The sequence below is a fragment of the Chionomys nivalis genome, chromosome 3 (assembly GCF_950005125.1).
Source record: "Chionomys nivalis chromosome 3, mChiNiv1.1, whole genome shotgun sequence".
NCBI classification, from domain to species: Eukaryota; Metazoa; Chordata; class Mammalia; order Rodentia; family Cricetidae; genus Chionomys; species Chionomys nivalis.
The window spans coordinates 109,258,864-109,286,237 of NC_080088.1; the positions used below are offsets into that span (position 1 = coordinate 109,258,864).

Consider the following 27,374-nt stretch of genomic DNA (forward strand, 5'->3'; position numbering starts at 1 on the left):
GCAAAGGCTTGTACTCTGGCTGAAGGCCTTGCCACACTCATCACACTTAAAAGGTTTCTCCCCTGTGTGCACTCTCTGGTGGATGCAGAGGCTGGAACTCTGACTGAAGGCCTTCCCACACCCACAACACCTATAGGGCTTCTCCCCTGTGTGCACTCTCTGGTGGATGCAGAGGCTGGAGCTCTGACTGAAGGCCTTCCCACACTCATAACATTTATAGGGCTTCTCTCCAGTGTGGACTCTTTGATGCATGCAGAGGCTGGAGGTGTGCCTGAAAGCCTTCCCACACTCTTCACATTTGAAGGGCTTTTCCCCAGTGTGAACTCTCTGGTGCATACAAAGGTTAGAACTATTACTGAAGCCCCTCCCACACTCACTGCAGACATATGGCTTCTCGCCAGTGTGGACTCTCATGTGGATTTGAAGATGGGAGCTCCAGTTGAAGGCTTTGCCACACTCATAGCATTTATAGGGCTTTTCCACAGTGTGAATTTTCTTATGTCTATTAAGTTTTGTTGTCGTGCTAAAATCTTTACCACAGTCATCACATTTGTAGACCTTCTCTCCTGTGTGGTCTCGCCAATGAATATGAAGTTCTGATATGTGAAAGAAACCCTTATCACACTTGTCACATTTGTGGGGTTTCTCTGCTGTGTGGATTTTCTGATGCATAAAAAGATCTGCTCTCTCAGAGAAAAATTCCCTGCACATGGGGCACTTGTAGATCATTTTTCCTATTTGGTATCGTGACTTAGAGAAGAAAGTGTCCTTACAACTATGAGTTTCAGGACTGCTACTTCATAAAGCCTATTATTTTGCCATCTTGGCAATCTATCTCAGGCTTGCTCTATTGGGCAAGCTTACCATCAACCTCAACTTCTCCCTGCCTGTCTTTCTGTGGAAGGCTTCTTCCTGCATAGTGTTCCTCACTCAGAGCTCTTACTGATTACAAAGTCACAGTGACTTTCATATGAATCCCACAGCTCACCAGCACAGAGCTTTCTTTCCTTTAGATCCCTTGCAGTCAACATTCCAGGGGCAGGAAGGAGTAAGCCTTTGTTTTGAACCCCTGGAGTCTTTCTGATGTTCAGTACTCTTCTACTCATAAAACAAAGCCTGTGTAGTGTGATCTGTTTCCCCAGGGCAGAAGGTGCCAGCTGATGGTGAGTCCTGGCAGCACCTTCAGTTGAGTCAGAATGTCACTCTGCCTTCTGCCCATCAGATGGCAGGCCTTGACAGCATGAAGGTTCCTTGGCTCCAAGTACAGCCAGTCTTGCTCTTGGGAACTCTATAGAGTAGCACGCTGGTTCTGTAATACAAACAATAATCAAACAATAATCAACATGCAATGTCCTTTCTGCCCAGAAATATCCACTGATTTCAGGATTAATACTACTTTACTGGAACAGAGGGGAATGGGAGATGACCACACACACACACCTTTTTTCAATCCTGAAGAGGCAGCTCTCTTATCTTCCAGCGGGATGATGTCTCTTGGACTTGCAGGTCTGAGAAGAGAATTTGAAGATATCACGCTCCTGTTCTAGGCCAAGTATGTGATCAATTACAGCTTATCAATTATCTGAACATCAAGGAAAATGTGATAAAAGAGAATTCCTCCCAAGACCCATAAGCAAATTCAAAGAATAGCTGTCCTGCAGAAGAACAAGAAAAAGTATCTCCGCCGGGCAATGGTGGGGGCATACCTTTAATCCTAGCACTCAGAAGGCAGAGGCAGACAGATCTCTGAGTTCAAAGCCAACCTGGTTTACAAGAGCTAGTTCCAGGACAGGCTCTAAAGCTACAGAGAAACCCTCTCTCAAAAAACCAAAATATCCAGGAAAAAAAAAGTATTTCTGCTTTGAAAGATTGACCCCACATATGAGAAAGAAGATACAGCATATCAGTATCAAATATTCCCTAGTTGAACCATTCATAAGGTCTTCCTGGCATGCTAATCAAGAGCTTCCGAACCTTACCCTGGCACTGAAGCCTTGCATGGCCTGCCTGGTCCTCTCTGATTTCTGTGCTTGGCTTTTCTCTTCAGTTCCCACACAACCCAACTTCAGCCTGCATTATGGCCTTTCCATACTGCTCCCAAGGTTGGATCCACTCTCCCATGAGCCGTGTCAGCTCCCACTTCCCTAAGTAAAGGAGGCCCCTAGCAGTTAATCTTATTCGGTTTCTTCAAAGCACATACAACTTGTAATTATTTTCTTTGTTTCCCTGGGTTTTGAACCCTCCTGTACTGGAATGTGAGTACTGAGGAGTGAACTTGGCATGTTGGCTTACCACCATGCTCTGGCTGGTAGTGCTTGCTAAGCATGTCCATGATCCTTTAGGACTCCTGCTCATACCCCACTAGGGCTGTCTCATTCTAGAGAGCAGATGGGAAAACATTTGCCACTGCCTTATTTGAGGCTTCTGATAGTAGAGGGGACAAAAATAGGTTGATGAGGAGGGAACAAAAGAAGCAAAATCCCCAATACACTCACTGGGAATTATCTGAGGCTATGTCAGCAATCTTTTCATCATACATTTTCTCATATATTTTATACAGTGATACATCAATTAATGAATAAAATGACATCAATAAGTCTTTCTTTCTCTATGCATGTGTGTGCATATATGTGACATGGCACACATGATGTCAGAGAAAAACCTCAAGAGTTGGTCCTTAGTTTCCACCTTGTTTGAGACAGACTTTTGTTTTGTCGTTATGCGCTGTCAGGCTAGCTGGCCTGGGAGCTTGTAGGGAGTCTTCTGTCTTCACCTCCCATTTCACTGTATGAGCGACACACAACATACAAACACACATAGCATGCTCGTGCCCATACTCAACTTTATCAAGGTTCTACAGATTTAAACATCTGCTTTTACTTACTGAGCCATCTCCACAACTCTTAAAAAGGCTCCATAAAACAGGAGACTTCTAAAAAGGTTTTTGTTTTTTTAATGGCTATGTGTATACATGCCATGTGTGTGCGTGTGCGTGCATGTGTGCACAAGCTAGGAAAAGCTCTGAAGTTAAGAAGTACAGGTGGTTGGGAGCTATTTGATGTGGGTGCTGGGAACTAACCCCCAGTTCTCAGGAAGAGCAATAAGAGTGCCTAACCACTGAGCCATCTCTACGGGCCCCTAAAATGACACTTAACAATTGCTTCATATATAGAGTACATGGTGGGTGACCAAAATGTCAACAGAGAGATGGCAAAAATAATTGGTTTGCTCTGAGTCAAAGTGTTAGGGCTGTGAGATCCTCACAACAAGGCAGAGATCACTGTCCAGGTCAAGCTGAACCTCTGGGGTAAGCTGCCAGGAAGCAGGCAGAGAAACCTGAACCAGGCTGTATAGACAAGCTATTACCCTGTTTGTGGCAGTTGGAATAGAGGTAGGAAAATTATAGTTTTCCAAAGCTGGGAAACCTGAGTGAGGTACATATGCTGAATAAAATGAAAAGAAAGGGATTTAGACACATCCTCCCTTAGCACCAGACCTGGCACACAGGCCCCAACACGGCTTACATCTATTTTACAAGTTGAGATAATGTATATGGCCTTTAGAAGGAGCTGGCTCTGGGAGCTAAAGACTACGGTGCTGTATGCTTTGTTCTATTTGGGGAAAAAAGGGCACACGTGTTCAGGCTGCCAAGACCAACAGCAATAGGTAATCTGCAGTCAAATCAGAGACTAGTTCTGGGAATGACCAGAAATAAGAACATGCAGCAGGTGCCATTCAGATTCCTAGGAGTCCATTTTTTCCCTTGTTTACTTTGAAATTCACCTGAAATTTTCATAAAAAGCCTGAGAGGCCTCTGCATATACAACTGCTGTAATCAAGTCCTGAGAAAGACACAAATCAGCACTCTCACAATTCAGTTGAGTGATGGGGGAGGCTCTGTTAACCAATCTCCTTTAAGAAGTGGAACCTAGTTAAGGAGCCCAGGAAAAAAACTGGGACGGACCAGGTGCGCACTCTCTCTGGGTGATTCTTACCAGACACAGTGTAATTCTGACTTCCCGTTCTTGTGGCGTGAGTTTCCCCTTATAACAATTAAAAATATAATTGTTTATCTTTAAGCTAGCCTGGTTATTTCCCGAATCAAACGAACAGTTACAGGTGGTGCTCAAAGTGGGGCTGCTTGATTCTTTGGTGGATCTGGCCAGCCACGGCATAGAATTCCCACACAGTGGTCCTGTTTAGCCGCTACTGGCTGATTTTGGGGTCTAGTTTTTTTCTGAACTCACAGAAACTCAGGCAGTGTGAGGACGCCGGAGGCCAAGGCAAAAAGGGCTGAGGAGCTGTGTCCAGAGCAGCCACGCCCACTGAGGGCAACTATTGAGGAGCCTGCACCCAGCCCAGCTCCGCCACTGCCACCAGAGTGGGAGGTGCCCGCCTCCCTCTGCCGACTGTCTCGTGTGGCTGTTGAAAAGGCAAAGACTTTCACAGAACACAGTCTCTGATTTATACTAAAAAATTTCTTGATTTAAGCATATTTTTCAGCATTTAACCTAAACCAAGCACGTGGATTCAAGTGCGCCGCGACACCTACTGGCAGGTAACGGTTATTGCACCTACTCCAGCTGATTAAGCCACAGGTGAGCTTTATTATTCTAAATATAATTCATAAGTTACTGATTTAAAAAGAGCAATACGGCCGGGAGGTGGTGGCGCACGCCTTTAATCCCAGCACTCGGGAGGCAGAGGCAGGCGGATCTCTGTGAGTTCGAGGCCAGCCTGGTCTACAAGAGCTAGTTCCAGGACAGTATGTCGGACAATCTAACCATCCAAGGTTTCAATAGCCTTTTCACTTATACCATGTGTGAGGTCTTACAAGATGTATATGATGCCTCTTCTACATCACTATTCTTATTTCTAGAGCTTAGTTTTGTCCTCAATATTTTTTTCTTAAAAATATGGTTTGACAATAGAAAAATGATGCAGTCTTTACAGACTGAATCCAGGCTTCTTAGGAAAGAAATTGGAAATCTGAAAAAGGACACAACCACCTTGACAAACAATTTTCAGTCAGCTGAGGTACTTTTAAACATGGTACAAAACTTCTTAAAAAGGAGGTCATACATCTAAAGGAAAATACAAACACTTTGAATAACAAAATTCAGTCGAATGAGGTGCTTTTAGAAATGATACAGACTGGTAACAAACTTTTCAAAAAAGAGATTGCACATATGAAGGAGGATACTAGAACTTTACTTAATAAGACTCGGTCAACTGGGATATTTTTGGAAAAGGTAGACTGATAATAATTTATTTAGAGATTCAGCACTCTAGAGAAGGAAAGAGCTGATTTGGCACATAAAAGTCATTTATTTAAAGAGAGATTCAGCACTCTGGAGGAGGAAACAGCTGATTTGGCACATAAAAGTAATTCATTTAAAGAGATTCAGCACTCTGGAAAAGCTGATTTGGCACATAAAACCCAGTCCATGACAGTGGGTGCTGAAACATTATTTCAGAGAATTCACACGGTTGATTGTATTAATCGGACTCTGTCAAAGGGGTATGACAGACTGACTGATAAAATGTCTCTCCAAAAAGGTAATATGCATGCCATGAAGATTATGTCCAAGGATGAGATGTTATCTCTACTGGACAGACTTCATACCTTGGAATCCTCAATGAGGGCATTAGAGCAGAATACTGGACAGGAGGTCCACACATTACAAAAAGCAGTGGTAAACAGATTTAAAAAGACTGAGGGAATTATTGACTTTGATGACCAGGAGCAAAAGGTAAAAAGGCAAAAATCTAACCTCGTCATTGCATAAAAATCTCTGGGATAGCTTCCCCAGAGTTCTACCTGCCTTTCCAGTAGTAACATCAAAAAAAGTATCTGGCTCCAAATACCCTAAAGGTTGTCAAGGAACATACATGGGAACCCATACGTATGACTAATCTAAAAGAAATTAAAAGTGGCTAACGAACTACATTCTTCCTTTGTTAGGAAGATGGTCAAAACCTGGGCTTTCAGTAACAATGCCAAACCTCATGATTCGGCTCAGTTAATATCAGCAGTACTAGAAAATAGGCCACAATTGCATTGGAAATGCTTTCTTCAAGAGGAAGCAAGAATTTTAGAACAACAAGAAAAAACAAAAGAAATTGCGATTTCCCTAGATCAAATTCTAGGTAAAGGACTTTACTCTGATCCTCAGGATCAAGCTCTTTATGATGACCACACCCTGTCCCTATGTACCACAGCAGCTTTAAAGGCTTGGGACAGAATTCAGGAACCAGAAAAGAGAGTTAAATCATACCTTAGGGTTAAACAGGGTCAGAGAGAACCTTAGTGACTTTTTGCAAATACTAACTAGGGCTGTACAAATAGGGTAACTGACCCAGAAGTTAGATGTATAATAATTAAATCTTTGGCTTATGAGAATGCCAACATAGAATGTGAAAGGATCCTGGGGCCTTTAAAGATCAGATCAGTACCCATAGATAAATGGGTCTTGCATACAATAAATGTCAAGACACTTGACTATGGTACTGAAGCTTGGGTAGAAAAAGCAATTTCCAATGGTAAGAGAAGACATCAAAATACCAAATGTTTTAATTGTGGTAGAATGGGACATATGAAAAGGGATTGTAGACTACAGATTTCTAAGAATAATGCTTCCTCTGGGAATGACAAAAATAGGAGGACTCAGTCTTCAGGTGTATGTAGGAGGTATGGCAAAGGCCGACATTGAACCAATAAATGTAGTTCAATGAAAGATAGACAAGGCAACCCGATACCATCGGGAAACACCGTGGGGGGCCTCTTGCAGGCCCCCATGACGAATGTGGTCTGGTCATTCCCAGTTACTGTGAAGGACATGTCATGCCAGGAAAATTAAAAAGTCCCATGCCTGCTGTCAAAAAGCGATAGATTGGTTTGTGAGTTATTATTTATAGACAATTACATTGGTATAGATTCACATATATATATATATATACATATATATATATTTTTTTTTTTGGTTTTTCGAGACAGGGTTTCTCTGTGGTTTTGGAGCCTGTCCTGGAACTAGCTCTTGTAGACCAGGCTGGTCTCGAACTCACAGAGATCCGCCTGCCCTCTGCCTCCCGAGTGCTGGGATTAAAGGCGTGCGCCACCATCGCCCGGCTAGATTCTTATATATTGATACAAAGTTAAATAATATTGAATACTGTATGCATGTATGCTTCTACCCCTGTTTAAAACATTTTTTATATATTGATATATATTTACAATATTGCAGTGTACATTTCTACCTCTGATCAAGATACTTATACACTGTTTACATTTGGAGGTCATTGTCCTCATTTATTGCACAGTTGTTTATTGTCTTAGTCTTTAAGTTATATAGGTATTAAGAATTATAGATCAATAGTCATCCATGTTTATCATACTTATAGTTGGACTAATCAGGTTCTTTAGATACAAAGAGATTATATTCTGCATAGACAGATAATCTTCAACCACTTCAAAGAACTGTAAAAAAAATGGCATTTAAATAACTTAGAGTTCTGTTGACGTGAGACATAATTGCTCCAAAGACACTCCTGGAGCTTGTTTTCTTCTTGGCAGAACTGGCCTTTGGGCAAAGAAATGCCCATACCTCAACCACTGACAAAGATACACAGTATCCATAAATGGATAAAACAGGACTGTCAAATCCTGCCAAGACAGGGTAAGATAGTTTTGAAAAGCTTTTTGCCTTTGAAAATGGCCTGTCAGTCATTTTAGGCCTTAGCCAAAGTTGGCTGCTTCAACGTTGCAAATGAGACTTGGGTGATTGCTCAAGTAGCCAGTTGTCTCTGTCATTTGTTGCACATTTTGGAAGTTGCTTGACTGCACTTTCTGCTTACTCAAGTAATATTGTTTCCCTTCTCAGATCTTCGATGGGGTTGAAGGTTAGATAGTTGTAGTTACCTTCCTCATGATTTAGCCAAGCTTAATTCTCATGCAAGATTTAGACTCCTTGAAACAGAATGTTTAGTAAAACTTTTGTTATGTGTTCCTTGCTTAATATTGCTTATGTTGTTTGTAATTTTATATTCGGTATCTGTTCCTATTGTATATAGTTGTATTGGGTTTGGATCGATCTTGCTTAGACAAAAGGGGGAGGTGATGGCGGAAGCTCTGTTAACCAATCACTTTTAAGAAATGGAACCTAGTTAAGGCGTGGCTACCTGGAGCCCAGGAAAAAAACTGGAACGGACCAGGTGCGCACTCTCTCTGGGTGATTTCTGCCGGACACGAACTTGGACTTCCCGTTCTTGCGGTGTGAGTTTCCCCTTATAACAATTAAAAATATAATTGTTTATCTTTAAGCTGGCCTGGTTATTTACCAAATTGAGTGAACAGTTACAATTGAGTAATTCATGCAACCTGGTCATACACATAGCATCCCACACGACAAAGGAGATAAGGTTAGTTTAGCCTCTGTGTCTGCCAGCATTCTGTCTGTCCATCAAGACTGAAATGTCCTTTGCCCACAAATATCCCCATCCCAATATTTTGCCTAGTGAACATTATGATGTCACCTCTGCTCACAGCATCTCCAGTCTCCTAACCATTTCTGGTCCTACCACTGAAATATTGGCTGACTCCTTTCCCACTTCCTATTCTAGCTCAGTTCCCACAGTGCCCCTGCTTTACCACCATACCCATGGTGGCACCCAGGCTCTGCCCTTACCTGGAACTCTGCTCAAAAACTCATGCCAATCAACTTTCCTGGGGTCACCATGGTCTCACACTTAACTGCTAACTTTCATGTCACTCTGAGCAATGTCTCAGTCTTTCCAAAACCATTTTCTACTTGTCTGCACATGATCCTGAGCACCAAAACAGTGTCATCAGACTTCATCTGGGATCATAAATCTCAAACGGACACTAAGTCTCCCTATTTTTTCTGAAAATCCTGGATATACACTCACCTAGTATTTTAATTCACAGCACACCATGCTCTTTTCACAAGTTCCCCTGTGCCTACGACAAGAGCCTCTACTAGCACCCAGGCTGCTAACCTCTATTTGACACTCTGGTTTATTCCCTCTATGGGTTCTATAGAATGTGTTCCTGTCTGTTCTCTAGAATTTCTTCAACCCCCAGCAGTTGCCAGCGAAGAGCCAGCACAAATTCCCTAAAGAGCTCTGGACTCAGGATGCTCCAGTGTGCCCACCTCCCAACAAGGAATAGTCCCCATCCCATAGCCTTTACTTGTCATGACTAACATGGTCTAAAGTACTCCTGCTAACATTCTCTCTCAGTGATCCAGTCATTCTACGATTCACTGTCAACCCTTACCTGCTTTCCTGCCAGCTCTGTTCTCCAAGTCCCTTCTATTTAGGAGTCTCAGCTTACATGGTCCTGTAATAATCAAGCTCTAATTGCAGTCCTTCACACTCCACAGCTAGCTCTTTCAAACACACTGCTGGGACTCTCCTTTCTGGTTCCTCTCCACCTAAATCCTCAGCTTCACCTTACAAGACAGCACCGGCTGTTCTAAAGCAGGAGAAAAGATCACCTGTAGGTCTATCTTTAGGGCGCAACCACTCAGGTGCTAGTGAAGAAATGCTGACAGCTAGCTTTCCGCAAGATGGGGTTTTTCTAACATATTCACCAAAAGGACAAACTGCAGAAGTATATGCCTACCCATCCAGATCTCTACCGTCTCACACTGATATAGGACATAACATGTTTCCACTGTTACTGTTCTGAGCCTCCCACCAGCTGGGAAATGTCTGCGGCTTCTGCCAAACTTGGTAGGCAGCTACTGCACCAGCTACATGTACCCCCTGGACCTGCAGCCAACCCCCTCTGCACATGTCCAGAGAATAACAATGACTTCTTACACAGGATATGCATGTACATGTATACTCTCTCTCTCTCCCTGCCCCCATGCAGACTGTAGTCTTTCCTTCCTCGGGCAATTCCGCTCAAGGTTCACATTCCCGAGGACATCTAAAATGGGACTGTTCAGAAACATTGGCAGCAATTTCAAGACAGGGACCCTATTACTCATAAGTCAAGTAAAAATGATCCTTTTAAGGAACTGAAAAGCACTCAAGCTTTCTGTAGATCTCTAACTGTGGGTGCTCTGAAGTACCAGCAACTCTTACTCTAGACAGAGTGCCCATGAAGCACTCTGAGTGTGGGAGTAGCCTCTCCAGGTCAAGGACTGTGGACATGTCCATCATACCTCACTCAGAGCCAGACCCACAGAGTATGTGATATACACATAATCAGCCATCCAAAGCATTAGGAGTAGCTTCTGGGGAAAGAAAATGAAAAACAGATAATGTTGTCCATCTCTCTACCCCAGCACTTCTCAGAAAGCACTTCTCACACTGCAGAGGGAAACAGCTACTGGATCACCTTTCTCAATGACAGCTGCAAATGGTGTCATAGTAGCTGGGTAGGACTCCAAGAAAGATGGTGATACATGGGTGGGAAGTGCAATGAGTCACAGCAGCTTTGAGATCTGGAAGGCTGTGCTGGAAGATCTGAATCCTGGATCCCTCAGGGCATGCTGATGAGTGGCTGTAATCATACTTGCCAGCCTAGAAGAGATGATAGTCCTGTTGCTAACCTCTTAGACACATGCACACGGGACTGTGTTCCATGGACATCCAATTAGGGCCAGGCATTGTGCCTGCTCTAGAGAATATGAGGACTGCAGCACACATGTCAATCCCAGAATCCTTTGACTAGGCTCTGGGAGAGGTCTTCCCCCAGGAACACAGATGGTGAGCACTTCTAAGCTGAAACCCCTAGACAAGATAGCCACAGGAAGACTAGCAGGGAAGGAGTTCAGTGTGGGGAAGGTAGGGGGTGGAACAGAAGCAGGACCTTGGTCAGAAGCTCCCACCAGCAAGACACACTCCATGTGAAATGACAGGAATTCTCTGTGGAACTAGGTTTCAAGGAAATAAAACCATTCCCATTTTAAGAACCCAGGTGGTAATGTCTCTATTTTCAGAGACAGGAAGGCACTAAGAGCTAGTCCCAAAGGGCAGACTGACAGCAGGGAATACAAGATGGGACACCTCAGGAGAGACTGCAGTCTTAGAGGAGCAAGCGCTTTAGACAAATATGATCTAGCTCTTATTTCTCATTTACACACTACTCTGAATTCTGTGATGGGGACACACTCTTCCACTTCAACACCCCACCAATGTTGTTTTCTCAGAATCTTCTGGACCTTGCTCCTGAAATTCCTACTCCTTCCTCCATGTGGCTTTTCCTTTAACACCCACTCTGGTCCTGAGCCCCCCTCCTATGTAGCCCGACCACAGTTCAGTAACAGAACCCCTTGCTCTAACTGCAGGACCAAGTGCCCACACTCTTCAAGAACCATCAGAACAAAAGGAAAGAGGAAAGGAAAGGAAAGGAAAGGAAAGGAAAGGAAAGGAAAGGAAAGGAAAGGAAAGGAAAGGAAAGGAAAGGAAAGGAAAAAGGAAAGGAAAAAGGAAAGGAAAAAGGAAAGGAAAAAGGAAAGGAAAAAGGAAAGGAAAAAGGAAAGGAAAAAGGAAAGGAAAAAGAAAAGGAAAGGAAAAAGGAAAGGAAAAAGGAAAGGAAAAAGAAAAGGAAAGGAAAGGAAAGGAAAGGAAAGGAAAGGAAAGGAAAGGAAAGGAAAGGAAAAGAAGCATACACTGGCATCTCCCCAATCTCATTCTTGACACAGGCTGAGATGTGGTCCTCACCTAGTTAAGATGAAGATTTAATAGATGAAGGTGGCCCTATTGGTTTTTAAAGTGTGATATGTTTACAGGCACAAAGGCAAATAGGGCAGAGACTTAGATGTGAACAAGAGCCAAGGCTTATCAAGGCTATTGTCTGCCCCCAGACACTGGAGAAGACAAAACTGTAGCTTCCCTGAGGCTCTTGAAGGAGTGGGGCCACCATCACCTCACAGCAGTCAGAAAGAATAACCACAGCACTTTATGACAGAAGCCTGAGAAACTACTAAAGAAGGAAAAGGCACACTATTGGGAGCCCTGCTTCATCTGGGGACAGTACACAAAATGGATGTCTCTGTTAGTGATGTGTATGTTCTGTAGGATCCATCCTTCTCCCAAGCCTGCCTCATTCTAAAAGTTGGACTCCCCTCCTGCCTATGCACCCAGAGGGAATGGGTAGAGCATCTCATTAACATTTTCCTCCAAAAGAAAACACTCACAAACCCCTTAACTACCCCCTTTCCACTCTAGCATTTTCACTCTCCAGGAAACAAAGTTCCATAAACAGTGAGTAGTTCTCCCCACCTCCATGTAGCTGATAGCAGCAGGACAAAGAGTGTGGCCAAGACATAGTATGTATGCCATGGATACAGTGCAGGTGGCACTGCCGTATCGCCATCCACAAGACCCAAACAAGTGTTGTCTTGGGAACACAAGATGAACAGCAGTGCTCTAGGCCTGGTGTTGTGTCTAAGTGGCCTGAGTGGAAGCAGTCACCAACACTCCTCATGATGCACATTCTTCCCACTACAGCCCACTGCCCTAATCTACTCCTTAAATCTGACCCAAGTGCCAATGTCAACCACAGACAAAACAATGTATGCCTGTGTGTGTATGTATGTATGTATAATAATAATAATATTATATAGCTCAGAGAAGCTTGAAGCCCTTCTCAGGACCAGCAGGCTCTGCAGAGATAGTGTGGTACGTTCAAGCTTGTTCTTGAGAGCAAGCACCCCAGCTCTGAAATCTTGTAAATCTTTTCATATCTTCCACCTGATGTCCAGGGCATTCTTTTGTTCTTCCTTCACTACACATGGACAGAACTTCTTATTCAATGAGCCTTAGGATGGATGGGCAGTGTCTCATATACCAAAGACACCTTAAAATCTGGGTACCTGTTCTTAAGTTCACTAGCACTGTGGCCTCATGCACATTATCTCCAAGATCTAAATCCTCAAATGTTAGAGACAGTATACCAGAGCTATAGGATCCTATGGAGAACAGTTTTTTTTTCCTTGCTTCTATTCTCTATCCTAATTGCAGCCCTTCCTCAAGGATTTTCTTTCCATTTCTAAGCAGTGATAAAACATTTAAAGCTTGCCAAAGGGCATAATATAGAGATCAGAAAACAACTTGCAACAATCAGTTCTCCCCTTCATCATGGGGATCAAACTCAGGTGGTCAGAACTGGAACAGGAACCATTAGTTGTTGAGCCATCCCGCTGGCCTGGAATTAACATTCTTGTAAATTTTTAATTTTCACTTCTATTATGGGAGACATCAAAGCCTGTGACCATAGAACTTTAAAGCTCTTTGATAATTTTTCCAAGCCTGAAGAGGCTCAGAGACACCAAGGGCTGAGAATCTACCTAAAACTCACCTTGGAAGAGGTTTGGGCACATGTGAACAGAAGCACAACTTGCATGTGCTTCTTTGATACCTACCATTAGACTGTTATCAACATAAAGGCGGTGGGGGGGGGGAGAAAACCAACCTCAAATCCCCTGAGATCATTCTAATGTATCTGTTTTAACAGAGTATAATTTCCAAGTGGGAGTAGCTTACTAAACTTGCTCCTAAGCTGCTTCCCTGAAGGATGGGCACCCCACTCATAAGCAAGTGTAGCCCTCCTCAAAAGCAATCAGGAAGTCTCAGAGATCAAAATACACCAGGTTCTAATTTGGCGGGTCTGAGAGGAAGCACAATTCCAACGTTCCCCATCTCATCAAATTCAATGAAAAGACCATTTGGTACTGAGACCTATATGCTATTCCCCCTCCCCCATCAGATGACTCCTCCCCCAGGTCTAGGCACACAACAGTCAGGTAACCTTCCTCCCATCATCAACACCACCACCGCAGAAAGCTGCAGGTGAACAAACACCAAGGAGCAGCCTTAGCTAAGAGCTCTGGTACATCCATCTTCACTTAGCCATCTGCTTAGAAGAATCTCAGCAGGACTTGCCACTCAATGACTAGGACTATAAAATTTGGCCAGGGTCTCCTTTGTTTCTGTCAGTACCAGCGGCCCAGAAGACACCTTTCCATTGTCCAGGGAGGGTTATGCTACAGAGTCCTCCTTATATTTACTTCATTTGGCACTCCAATTGAAGATACCAGTTCTCTTCTTTCTCATCAGTCACGTCAGATGTGTCCTGGACCACTGCCCCACATGTCACAGTGAGGCCCCACCTATAAGGTTCACCAGCTGTCCCAACTTTCTAATATAGCTGCTAAGGCTTGCACCTTTGTGCCCCAAACCTGATCTTCAGCTGATGGCAAACCACCCTTTCTCAGGGTGATGTCCTGTCACAGAAGGAAAATAGGCCTTCTTTCCTCCTCAGGGCCAACTACAGATAGTCAGAGGTAGGTATGAGTCCAACTCAGATTAGTTCCAGCATGTACTGGGGTTGCATGAGTTTGTTTTGTATGGTTGGACTTCTAATACTAGAGGTCCACTTTCTACTTTGCTAAAGACTGTCTTGTCCCTCTGGAGCTGGCTGCCACTGGGCAGTATCTCAGCAATGGGTCATTAAAGATTCAAATGCTCCCTTAGCAGCTGGCTTCTCCTGATGGATTCTGAGTATCCTGCTTCCACTGTAACAGAAGATGCGTCCCTAAGAGTTTCAAAATTCCCTTTAGGTTCTGAAACCTTTAGGCTGCTTTTTAGACTTGTCAAAAGGGGATCTGACTATGGGTTGGCTTCTATAACCAAACTGGAGACATCATGCAAGTTCTTTCTCCTTTTTCAAAATCATATCAAAGTGTAAAAACTTTGTTCCCTTATTAGCAGAAGGTCTGACGTCATTCTTGCTGCCTTATTATCTGGATCTGCCACTACCGACTGGGAAAAGATAGTCACCCAGCATGACTGCAGACCATGGACTGAGGTCCACTGTAGGACTTTCTAGCAGAGAGGCAACCTCATCCCTTCTTTCTCTTTCTTCACGCCTTACACACCTCCATATCTAGGATCCCTGATTTTACTCATAACAGACTGAAGTGTACCTGGACCGTGGGTTTTCAGAGGCATAAAGACAAAATGTCTTGACTCTGTTCTGGGGGTGCTGTACTTCAGATGCCTAAGCCCAATAAGAAAAAAAGACAGAAAAGGTTGTCTGATTTTTCAAACTAGAAATTTCCACAAAAACTATGAAATTGGGTCCAGAAATGGACAATTATAAAGGGAATGAGGGCAAGTTCTCTTCTAAGTGAGGATGAGTGCATGTGCTAAGAACAGGATGGAAAGCTCTGGGTGTGTATAGCTCCCTCAGCAAAATCTTACTGAAATGACCTAGAAACTGGCACAGCTGGGAGGAGGCCTGGGCACTGACACCTGTTGAGTGGTCCTGGCTGACCTCAGGCTATCTGACCAGTAGGATAATAACATCTCCACTGACTGGCTGAGATAATTACAGAAAGAAACAAAGAGGAAAGTGCTTATCAGAGTGCCCAGAGCACAGTTGTGGCTAAATAAATACTTATTTATTTCCTGTACTTTAATTAGTGCATAACAGAGTCTGGTGTCTGCCAAGAGTGCTACTTCACGGGCAAAGGTTCCTGAAGGCTATGACCTCATCTTGAGTAATGAAGACTTCTTCTCCATCCAAGGCCTTGTCTATCCCCCTGCTCCACTACTGTCCTCACTCTTCAACACCATCTACAGAAACAGCAATGTAATGGACAGAAGACAGCCTTTGGGGGACAGCACAAACAAGGACTAAACTTATCTTTTCTACCTAGTAGTATATGTAACATCTGAATAACCTGAAAGGTAAAGGGATTATACACAAAAGATCCAAGTTCAAATCCTTGGTCTCACACTAATTAGCTATGTTGTTGCTACTGGTAACGTGTCCCCATCAGCTTCAGCATGAATAGCTGACCAGAGTTAAGAAAACTGCTGGGATCATGCCAGGCACAACCTCACCCAATCATCCATTTAAGAGGTGAGGTATCTACTCTGTCCTTATGAAGGAAGAGCATAATAAGCAATCAATGAAATAGAAGCTCCCAGGGTATGACCAGAAGGCTTAGTAAGGGTCAGGGCATGACAATATAAAAATGCCCCCTTCTGTAACTACACTCTGCCTGCTCCAGAGTGCTGCACACTATGCACACTACAAGATGGTGGGAAGGAAAAAGAAAGGATGGAGAGGTAGGCCAAATCTGTTCCCTTTCTTGATAAGACTCACATACTAACCCAGTTTTCTTCCTCCACTGCAGCAGTAGTGAGTGCCAAAGGGACAAAATGAGCTCAGGCCCCAAGATAATAAGCCAGAAAGCTCCAACCACTGCCAAGAAAAAGCAGAAAGGCGGAAGAACAGCATGGGCCCAGATCAGCCAGTTGTAAGGAGATGGGACAGTCTTTAGCAAGTGGAAAGTGGACCTCCTTCAGCACCAGCTCACCTTCCATATCCATTTCTCTGTTGTCTCTATGAATCACATGACTCAGGGATCCTAGCACTGGCTACTGGTATACCTGGATCATAACTCCTTAGTTGGGCCACTTAACAAAACAGAAGTGAACACACACACACACACACACACACACACACACACATACACAGCACAAGCAGGCTACGTCCTCTAACAAGGAGCCAAATAGTGAGCACCCTGACCTAAGACAGGGTAAGCAGAACTCAGGACTGGTACAAGGAGAGATGTTCAGTGGCTTACCCACAAAGGGCACTTAAACCATAAAAATAAAATACTCCAAGGAGATTTTCTATCTTGGACAAATGGTGAAGCAGTGGAAAAACTGACCATAATGAGTCCTCAGGGCCACAGTGGTTGCAAGGCTATAAAAAGAAGTCTTAAGGTCCTACTAGTTACAGAGAGGACAAAAGTACCAGGTTTACATCATGGAATGCTGAGGTGCATAGGCGCTTTTGAAGAACTGGGTACTATGAATGAGCTCTCAAGACAGGACAAACCAGTCATACCAGGAGGTCTCTGTAAGCATACAGGATCCAAGACATGAAAAACCAAAGAAGGAAAGTAAATACTCAAGAAACTATGGGGAAGAAAAGCAAGGCTGTCTGTACTACTCCCCTCAGTATCATAGTGATTCTCCTGCAATGAACTATATCCGACTAAGATGGAGGTCACTGGTGCTGGATGGTTGAGTTGGCTGGCAGGAAGGCCAGAGAAGCACTAAAGATAAACACACACCAAACAGAGGGCCTCCTGGCCTGGCTTTACCTTCCCTGTTGGGCAACTTTCACTTGAAGGTGAAGAAAGGAATTAAAATGAAGGCCCCAGGACCTACAAGGTACTAACAGGATGAAGTTAATAATGCCTGGGCACTTAATAATGCTCACAGTTTGATGGGTTGGTTCATCATTGATGGATACAGTCACTGTAACTGCTGCACTTATTCCCCACCATAGACCCATATCCACGGCAGCGTGGGTAGAAACTTCAATGTCTGTTTTTAGGTCTTCTTGGGAGGTAGGACAAGATACCAGAGGACTTCGGCATCAACTTGCTATCATGTTTTCACTCAGATCAGACATGTACTCACCCTGTAAGTTGTGAATTTGGGGTGATGCTAAACTGTTCTGAGACTTTAGGGAGAGAAACACATGACAGGCGGAGAGCCACACTGCTGATAGAAGTGGCCATGGCATTGTCAGTAGTGTTCATGTGTAGGAGAAACGGGACTGTTAGCGCCAAGGACAGGCTCTCTACTGGCAAAGCAAACAGGAAATACCTTCAGTACATCAGGGACAGTTTTTCACCAGCTTCTCTGTAGACAGAAGGGGGCTGTGGGACATGCTGTAAAGGAGGAGTTGCACATAGTTCTGATATGGGTCCTGACGGAGCACATCAGTCATAAGTGCCTCTCAGCCCATGAGAGCAAACACAATTATCTGATTCCATACCTTAACTGTGGCCTATGGCAGGGTCTGGATCAGTATCAAAAGCACCAACAAAATCAGATTTTCTCTATCTTTCCAGAATATAAACAACCCTGAGAGAATACAAAAGAAGAACCTGTAAGATTACCAAGTATACAAGTGCTGCAGAGGGTCCAACAAAGAGCAGTAAACCAGTTTGGAGGAAGGTGAATCCATCAGCAAGAAGCTGAAAACAGAAGAGAAAATGAATCGAAGGGTTTGGAAAAGACAAGCAAGGTCAACTGTCCTTGAAAGAATGCCCTTGTTCCTGAGGGTGTCCTGAGTCCCAAGAATCCTGACAACACAATACCCCTTTCTTAAAATGGGTTGAATGGGGCTGGAGAGATGGCTCAGTGGTTAAGAGCACTGGCTGTTCTTCTAGAGGACCATGGTTCAAGTCCTAGTACCCACATGGCAGCTCACAGCTGTCCATAACTCCTGTTACAGGGGATCTGATACCCTCACACAGACATACATGTGGGCAAAACACCAATGTACATAAAATACAAATAAATAAATTATAAAATGAGCTGAATGAATCTCTATTCTCTGCAACTGAATTACTCCATGCTCCTAAGGATGCAGCTTTCTCAGGAGGCTCTCTGATCACTGAAACAAGTAGGGTCTCCCAAGTCTACTCCACCAAGCAAGCTTGACATTTGCTTCTGGAATGACAGGGCTATCTCAGCCTCCAGGCAGAACAGACTCCAAGCTGTGAGCATTTCAAAGATCAACGCTTTAGGATGGACAATAGAAAACCAAGGGAACGCACAGATCCATGAGTTTGGTGGGGGCGCAGCATGGGGATACAATAGATGAAAATAATGATGACAACATAAGACATGAGTTTGCTGAAGGCTGACTGCAACAGGGAAGGCCTGTACTGGGGTTTGTGTCCCTAATCAGTCTATACCTGATTTGGAAAACTGGAGAAGGGTGGAGTCTGGCTGGAGGTGTGGATTACTAGGTACAGACTTTGAGGCTGTATAGTATAGCCATACTTCCTATCTGTTGTCGGCTTGAAATGCCAACAGGTGCCCTAAGTTCTTCCATAATGGAATGGATCTTTTTTTAAAACTATGAGCCAAAATAAGCCCGTCACTTAACCTGCTTCTTGTATTTGGTACTGCAACAAGTAACTAAAAAGGTCTCCAAAAGTCTGCACACCAGTTCAGTATTGAGGAACGTGTCTACAGCCAGATGGTCTCTACCTACTGGGCTCCTGTACAAAATACACCTCACAGCCTGCTGCCACTCAAAGCTAACTCATAATCCAAGCCCCTGTCCCCTTCACCATCCTATATTGCTGGTGGTGCCTCTGACACCAGGAGGGAAGCTCAATTATTTCCATCAAAAAAGGAGAAAATATCACTTGTGACAGCAAATGGTCCTGTACACTGAAAGGACGGCTTAACTTTTGGCACTTGCCCAAATCATCAAAACTTGGTCTCATCTGCTCTTTCTTACTTAAGAACTCTCTCAACTACAACAGGGAGACAGAACAGTCTCTCCCATTTGATCAGTAAAAACATAGGGCCAGGGGCTATAGAATGGCTCAATGGGGAAAGCCACTTGTTGCCAAGTCCAATGACCTGAGTCTGATCCCCAGGACCTATATGGTAGAAGGGGAGGGAGAATGGAGTTGTCTTCTAGTCTCCAGATGTGTGCTCCATCTGGATATGCAAACAAAATATAGAAAACTGCAATAAAAATAAAAGCAATTATCACTTCAGATAGGACAAAATGTATGGGTGCAAACAAGCTCCCACCTGTCCTCTGTGGCAGCTAGCTCCCAGCCAGATACACTGCCTCTGCAGAGTGCTGTTAGTTAGTCTTCCTCTTGCTGAGGCCTCATTCTACACATCTGTGCTCCCAATCCTCAAAATCTTTCTTCTCTGGCCTTGCCCAATGCCGTCATCATTTCCTTTAATCCTTCCTTCTAAACATAGGAGTCCCTGAAGATCTGTTCATACTCCATTGGTGTTTTTTTTGTTTGTTTGTTTTGTTTTCTTTTAGTGCAGTAAAAACAGTAATGTAGCGAGGCACTGACATTCCACAGCCCACAAGTCATTTCTGCATTACCCCACAGTGAACTGGACCCTCCACACACATCACCCTACCTCATGCAAATGCCCCCTTGGTTTGTTCCTCTTCTTCAGCATTTAACAACCATTAAGGAAAAGCCACACTTTACCACTCTTACCTCCTTCTCTAGTTGCCAGATACCCTTCTCAACCTGGGCTCAAGGACTGACTTCTGCCTTGCCTTCCATCCAGTACTGCTGACACACATCAAACCTACTTTCCTCTAGTAATTAGGGGCCATTTCTGTTCTTTCTCACAGGCTACTAGAGGACATATGCCTTCGACCCTATCTAGCTTTCTTCCCTACCCGCAGAAACGCCTCCATCCCCAGCTGGCCTAACAGGCCTCTGTAACCCCATCTCAAGTTCACTTTGATTTCCAGGTCACATCCTTGCCAGTTTCAACAATCTGGCCCTGATTTTGGTTGTTACAAGAGAAAAAAATTCATCTCAGCACCTTCAGAGGGCACTCTAACACCAGCTCAGAGAGAGCTCAGACGTCCAGAGCTTAGCCCAGGTGGTGGTCAGGTGGGATGCAACCTCTAACTGCCAAACACCTTGGGAATGTGCACTTGATTCACGCAGTTTCATGCAGGCTCTTGGGTTCCAGCTGAGGCTTAGCACCCAGTTCTATTACAAGGTACAGTAAATAACCAGGCAGATTAACAGAGACCCGACAGCAGTGCTGACTCTGGAGTGTTTCACATCAGCACCACATTAAAGAACAAATGTGAAGATGATTTGGGAAACCAGGGAAACAGCAGCATTGGCTCTGCAGAAGAAAAGCTGCTGATACTTCTCACTGGTTCACTGTGAACTTATGGGGATAAAGAGTCCAAGGACAGAGCTCTCCTCTGGCTACCACTGCTTTCTCATCGGCCAGAGCATGCTACTTTGCATCTTATTTTAGATGTGAAAATGAGTTATGGTTATTTTGTGAACTTGCAGAGCTATGAAAAAAATAAGTGAGCTTTGGAATAACATTACTGAGAAATACTACATGCTCCAAAGAGAAGCAGGTGCACACAAATTCTAAATACAGGTAGCCCAGAACCCTTTCCACCATCTTTGAAAGTAAATTTTACTTGTTTAAAAACCTCTATTCTTCTAGGGCTGGGTATGTAGCTTACTCGGCAGAATGCTTAGCTAGCACCACACAGAAACAGCACACATCATCCTCAGCTACTCAGTGAGCTCAAGGCCAGCCTGAGATATACGAGGCTCTGTTTCTCCCACACAAACCCTCAGCTCTCTCAAAAGATCAAAAAAATCACTTGACAGGAAAAAAAAACCCACACACAACAAAAAAAACCCCACTCTTTCATACACACCTCCACTCTCCAAAAGAACATGTGACCTTCCCTTAAGCCTGGGCTTACCAGCATCAACCTGAGAAATACTGTTTCACCCTGCTCCCTTTGTCTAGAGATTTGTCATATCTCTAGACCATTTAAAAGCATCACACACACCCCTCTGAAATTTCCTTTCAACTCCAGAGACATCTGAGCATTCTTATGTCACTTTTCCTCTAACACTGAGACAAATTCTCATACACTCAAGGACTACTCTGTAGACGCAGCACATGGACCCATACACAGGAGTGGAGGAGCAACACTGAGCTAAGCCACTGGTGCCTCCCAGAAAACCCACAGCTGTGCAGCAAAGCTGTATCTATGAGGTTAGCTGCGGAGAGACTGGGAGCACCTTCAGACATGGCCATTATGGGAAAATGCAGGTCACATCCAGAAGAGGGAGTAAATGAAGCAGCAAGTACAGCCAGACAGAAACACAAGTTGGAGACCAGGCACAGTGCAGCCATACTGACCCACAGAGGCCGGAACACAAACTCACAAACTCAGTTGCATGCTGCACTCCTTAGAAAGACCTTGACATCAACAGTCTGTCTGTCTCTGTCTCTCTGTCTCTCCTATGATGCCACCCTCCTTCCTCTCCCAGATAATTTTTGTATCTTTGGAGAAAGAAGCTTTGTCCTCTGAGACACACTCACCAATCTCTGGTGCAGTATGTTTTCACTGTGCTCCACATGGGGCTCACCTTGAAAATGACCAACTCCCAAACCCCATCTGTGCTCTAAGGGCCAAGCTGGCACAGCCCTCTGGAAAAGCAGGGCCAGAGTGCTACTCTGCCTATGTCCTTTTCCTTCTTCATCAGTTTATCAGCATTACAGAAATCACTCTGACACACTACTGTATCATGAAAACTGAAAGCAGGGCCACTAATGCCCAAAGCATCCCAGACTGACCAAATATCACCCAACATCTGCAATAATTCCATCTGACATCAACAATGCAGGCTAAGCTGTACAGACATGCCCTGGCTTAAACAATTTGCAATGTATAATCATATTTCAAAAACAAATTACTACAGAGAAACAACTTCAATGACAGAGCTGAGCACTACACTTCAGAGAACAAAGGACGCTCACAAAGTCTCCAGGAAGAAACTATGTGACCTGTATGTAAGTCCCTCAACTCAGTAGGTCTAAGTCCAAGTCTCACTATTGCACCTATCTTGCTAAGTGGGACCTTCTTAGATCTTTTCATGTGTCCCAGCCAGAAGCCCAGGCACCATCTGCCTCATCTACCAAGACTTGTACCCTCTATTACACCAGGCTTCTCTAAACATATAATTTGATTCACCTATTTCTTCCAAAGCCTCCCTGCTTCCCTCCCCCACTCTAATGGAACCTTTCTAAAACATTAAATTGTTCTTACTCTGCTTATAATTTCTCAATGAGTCCCATCCACTTGCACTGCAATTTCCAAATATCTATGGTTTTAAAAGAACATGCAACAGGGCAGTATTGTGCACACCTTAATCCCAGTACTTGGGAAGCAGAAGCAGGAGGATCTCTGTGTGTTCAAGGCTGGCCTGGTCTACATAATAAATTCTAAGACAGCCAGGACTACGCAGGGAGACCCTGCTTCAAGATGAATGAATGAAGGAATGAATGAGCACAATCTTTTATTATGCAGCTAACAGGTTCCCAATATAATGTAACTTGTAAAACTAAATGTTCCATTGTAAATATACATTTTAGTAACTATAAAAAAGAGAGATTTATGTTTAAGTAGCTAAAAACCATAATACCCAAAAGTCCACAATTCTTAAGATTTTCATCTAATTTCTTTTTTTTAAAGATTTATTTATTTATTATCTATATAGTGTTCTGTCTGTATGTATGCTTGCAGGCCAGGAGAGGGCACCAGATCTCATTACAGATGGCTGTGAGCCACCATGTGGTTGCTGGGAATTGAACTCAGGACCTCTGGAAGAGCAGTCAGGGCTCTTAACCTCTGAGCCATCGCTCCAGCTCTCATCTAATTTCTTATAGACATTTTTCCATTCACAGGTTTTAGTGGAAGATTACTGAAATTTTTGCATATTTATGTCTGTAGCTGTGTGTCCTGGTTTCCCTTTACTTAACAGTCATAAGCTTTTTAATGTATTTCCTTGGTATACATTTAAAGTGGCAGCATTATCTAGAAAATATATCACCATCATTTTACAATTAAACCCTTAAGATCATTCTACATATTTTGTGAATAAAGCTTTTTACTATATTTAATGTCTCCCATGTCAGAAAACTCAAGGACTGTGGACACTTGATCTATATGGCCAATTTAACATAACAATATATCACTTGTTCAGTACCCCTTCAACACTGAACAGTAATTTTTTTCTGTGTTAGATGACAGAACTTACAGCCTCTTCACTACAAGTTAATGCTCATATAAACACCAAGAAATGCAAATCACATAGAAGGGAAACTGGCTTCCGGTGTTTGCCTGAAGAATCAATCACAGTTTCCATGGACTCTTCTAGATATTTTTCTGTTTTTATCCAAACACATAGTTATTTTGTTTTGTATGTTACAAAAATAGAAGGAAGCCTGTGTCTTTGTTCAATAGTGCACTACAGACACCTATCCAGGGTATTTCTTTCCAAAGCCAATACACTATCCGCAGTACAGAAACACCCTGTGGTTGTCTTCAGCTCCTCCTGATCTTATCAGAGCTTCACTCATATCGATGGTCCCAGGAGCTGCCAGGGGTTTCTGCCAATTTGTCTACTTGTTTAGTCTAATGCTTTAAAAATTATTTTATATACAGTATCACTGGTAAAATTTGAACAGTTCTTTAATTTTTTTCTTGTACGTATGAATGTTTTGCCTGCATGTACCATGTGCATTCCTGGTACCCTAAGAGGGAAGAAACTGTACAGCTGTGAGCTGCCATGTGAGTTTCAGGAACTGAATCCAGGTCCCCTGGAAAACGTGTGTGTGTTTTAAAGTGCCTTTTGTTTGGGAACATAGACCCAATGACAGAGAACGTGCCTGGCACTTAGAAGGCCCTGGAGTAGGTAAATTGTTCTTGCTTTTATTGAATCTCATCTCTTAAAAAACAAAACAAAAAAACAAAACAAAAAAAAAAAAACAAGGTCTTTTATAAAAAAAAAAAAAATCAAGCTACCTATTTTGGCTAACTGTAAATTCACCATGAAGGTTAGGAACAGGTTACCCCTCCAAGAGCACAGCGAAAGGTCCAGTGTTGCCTTCCCACTACAACTCTCCACCTCACACCCCACTTTCCACACGTGGCACCCGGAGAAGTTGTTCAAAACTCACATTTCTAACCGAGTAAAGGCCCCACCTCACCCCCCTCAGGCTACACTCCCCCCTTAACCACCATACAGTAATGCCTTAGCTCCCACAATGAGCACAACTTTCCCTCCCTTTCAGGCCTTCCTACACACTGCTCCTCTGCTGGAAAATTATTCCCTACTTCACTGACACCAGGGCTTACTCATCCCTCAAATCCCAGCTTAAATCTTGTTTGGGGGGGCATGGAGGAGTCATCTGGGGCCTCAATCTAAAATGTTATCCCTTCATTTGGAAGCAGTCTCATATCAAGTGCTGCCTGGCTTTCCTAGTAGACAGCCTAGTCTGTGTCTATATGCACAGTTCTGAGATTAATCTCTCACCCTGTCCCTCTACAGCTTATAAACTTTAAGAGAACAAGGACAAATTGCTACAGGCACGCACATATAATCTGAATGAAAAACAAAACCCCACAGCTACAAAAGGTGTTGACTGAATTGATTTTTATCTTGAAATGTTTTCCATTTCACCATTAATTAACTCAGCTGGTAAACTTTCTGATATACCTACAGACTCCGGAGTAGGAGTCCCTTTTCCCGAAAGGGACTAACAGGTAATCTGAAAGCACACAGAGGATGTAGTAATAAGTTCAAATGGCCAACTAAGAATTTAGCTAAGCAGATTGCAGACACTCTGATCCAGTCAACTAATTAATGTGTTTTATGTTTTTAAGGAAAAGAAAAGCATTAGGAAAAAAATGTGTCTTGTAAAATATTCATTAGAAACACAGCACTGCATTTCATAAAAATTCTAACAGGACCAAAAATTAAAAGTTTCAAAGTTGACTGTGATAAGTAATTTATGTTAAGCTCATCTGATGAAAAAAAAATGTACAAATGACATTGCAAGTTGTGGGGGCGCTATGTATCACCGAGACTAACAAAACTAGTCTGTTTACTGCTTTACACACTAACTTTCTTCAGAGAGGTCTGTGGAGTAGACAGACCATTACAGAAACAGAGGCTCTAAGTGTCCTCCTCGAGGTCACAGGCACAGGCATGGTAAGAACAGTCTGCAAGTCCTTCGGGGAGGGCTGAGCTGCCCCAGTGTACATTCCTAACCAAGGAACTCCCCCATCATAAATGTTTCCATTCTACAATTAGCATGGCTCTGTGGCTCCCTCCAATAAAATTCCATCTTCCCATAGGACACCACTAGGTTTTTTTCTTGATTTTTATGTTTTTCTTTAAAATAACTTTAAATGCCATCGCTGTGAGACATGGCTGAACAAGCAATGATAGACCCAAACTCTAGAGCGCTAGGCCACTGCTCTGAATAAACGAGTTAAAGCCTTATATGCTAAAAAGCTGAAATGCACAACTAGTTAGTACTCAACATGACGGAAAGCCCTCACACAAAATAATTTTGAAAAAAATCTAGGATACGCACCACGTGCATACTACTAGTTAACGATGGGGACGGGCTAACGGACTTGTCATCTGTGACTACATTCACCCTTACAAGAAAACATCTTTCTCCACTCATCTACGAGCAATTTTGAAACCTTAACCTGGATGGAAGTGGGACAAGGAGGTCACTACTTTCCTGCTCTGGGAAACTCCACACCTACCGAATAAGCAGAGGTTCCCCCTCTAGAAGGGTCCCACCCCTTTAAGACGATACACGGTTTAAAGGGCGCACACTGTCCCCGGCGAGGAGGGCTGTGACTTCCAATCCCGGGACTCCTTTGTCGCAATAGGCACACTATAAACTCCCGGCGGGGCAGGCGCATCCCCGAGACCGACTCGCGGGGAGTCTGACCAGCAAGGTCTCACAAAGAAGCCGAGTCCGCGGAGAGCGGCGCGGAGGCCGTGGGGGAGAGGGGCACCTGGGGTTCGGCGGCGGCAGAGGAGTTACGCGCACCACCGGCCGGCTTACCTGCGGAGAGCCGGGCCCAGGCGGTGGTCAGACAATGGAGGCGACCGGCGGCAGCAGCCAGGCTTGCTGGGGCCGCGGGGAGGTCCTCATCACCTCGGCGGGACGCTGGGCGACCTCGGCCGGGACCGTGCGGTGCTGGAAACGACACGACACAGCGCCCTGCAGCCGGCCGCTCCGCGCCCCCCGTGCCCTGGCTTGCGCGCGGCCATTACCGCCCTCCCGGGACCCGCCTGGATCCGCTCCAGGGCGCGGCCCTCGGCTCCCAGGGCTGCCGCGCTCCCGCCCGCCTCGGCCCCGACAACAATGGGGCCCGGCCCGGGAGTCCGGCTCCCGCGGGGCCTCTCTAGCCTTGCCCCGGCCCGCCCCGGGCCTGTGCCGCAGCGGGCGCCGCGCTGACCTTCCCTTCCCGCCATGCCCACGGCCCAGGCCCGGCTGAGAGCTGGGTTGTTTTCCTTTTCTTCACCCCCGACTCCACCGCCTTCCGCCCCCGACCCGCTCGACGGCCCACGCCCCGTCCTGAAAAGCCGACAGACGTACACACGCACTGGCGTCGGCCGGTCCAACTCACTCCCAAGTGCGGCGGAGCAGCGCGTCTAGGCCGCGGACTCCGCGCGCCCACCGGCCCGCTCCTCGGGGGACACCTCACAGGTGCGCCTCCGAGCCCCGCTCGCGCGCGCGCGCTCCACACACCCAGACGCCTCCGGGGGCGGGGGGGTGGGAGACGCGCGTGCGCACGCGCGAGGCCGGCCAGCCCCGGGGAGGGGCGGGGAGGAAAGGCGGGGCGCCGCACGCACGCGTGCGTGCCTCTCGGCTCGAGTTCCCGCCCCCACCTCCCGCACACGCACGCGCGTTCCCCCTCGGCTTCTCCACCTCTCGTG

At 44.7% G+C, this 27,374-nt stretch overlaps 1 long non-coding RNA gene across 1 annotated transcript; it reads right to left on the reverse strand.

The window, feature by feature from the left end:
• Positions 1–267: 267 nt before the first annotated feature.
• On the reverse strand, positions 268–27,246 carry LOC130871083 (uncharacterized). Its single transcript, XR_009056819.1, has 4 exons — positions 27,034–27,246; positions 26,497–26,631; positions 1,441–1,508; positions 268–1,309 (listed from the first exon to the last, which is right to left on the reverse strand). It is a non-coding gene; the product is annotated as an uncharacterized LOC130871083 (long non-coding RNA).
• Positions 27,247–27,374: the final 128 nt, after the last annotated feature.